Consider the following 960-nt stretch of genomic DNA (forward strand, 5'->3'; position numbering starts at 1 on the left):
TTGTCTTGACCCCTCCCATCTTGTTACCTGATTATTAATTAATTTGCCCCACATGTGCTCCCTCGTTACCCTCCTCATTCGCTCTCCATTTATTCTCCTTGTGTTCGCAGTCGTTCGTCATTGTCCATCCCTGGATGTGTCCAGATCCTTTCCTTGCCTTGCCTAGCCTTGCCTTGCCTTGCCTTGCCTTGCCAGCCTGTTTTTTCCCCCTCGGGGTAGTTTTTGTTGTTTGTTTTGTTTTATTTTAAAATAAAGCCCATTTTTCTGCAGTACTGAGTCCTCGCTCCATCCTCTACCCAAGACCCTGACATATATAGTATTCGATTAAAATCTGTTTACGTTCTAAAACGGTTATGGCTCGACGTTTACAACTGTAAGAACAGAAAAGGAAGTAACAGAAAATAATGCACACAACCTTATGTAGATCTTTATAGAGACATCTCTTCTGAATCTTTTCATTTTGTGGGGACATGTTAATGTTAATCGGGTTTCTATTTTTCCAGAAACATTTTCCAGGATCATTTTAGTTTATAAACCACAACCACAGAGTCATACACAGCTCAGTGCGGCCCTGAAACAGGCAGATTTCATTTTCATTCCAGCAGCCAGTGTGTGGAGTGTGTGCTGGCACTCATGTGTTGGCTGCTGTTGTCCATCACTGAGCCAAAACAAACATCATAGATTTCCAGTCGTCTGCCTTTAGCCCTTTGACTACTCGTCCTCATCGCATATTTACATTCCCTTTTTGTTACAACATTCCAGCACTCAGAGAAGTTGATGAATCTTTGTGAGTGTGAGAGGGAGACTATAAAATTAAATGGATTTAGAGCGGCAAAGGATTTAAGTGAATGAATTGAATGAAAAAAAAAATGGACAGGGAACATGTAAAAGTAAAAGGAAGACAAAACACGCCTTTCTACTGTAGGATATCAGACCGAATCAGACAATCTAAGATTTGGT

This window comes from Sinocyclocheilus grahami, unplaced genomic scaffold (assembly GCF_001515645.1).
Source record: "Sinocyclocheilus grahami isolate Dianchi unplaced genomic scaffold, SAMN03320097.WGS_v1.1 scaffold523.1, whole genome shotgun sequence".
Taxonomy (NCBI): Eukaryota; Metazoa; Chordata; class Actinopteri; order Cypriniformes; family Cyprinidae; genus Sinocyclocheilus; species Sinocyclocheilus grahami.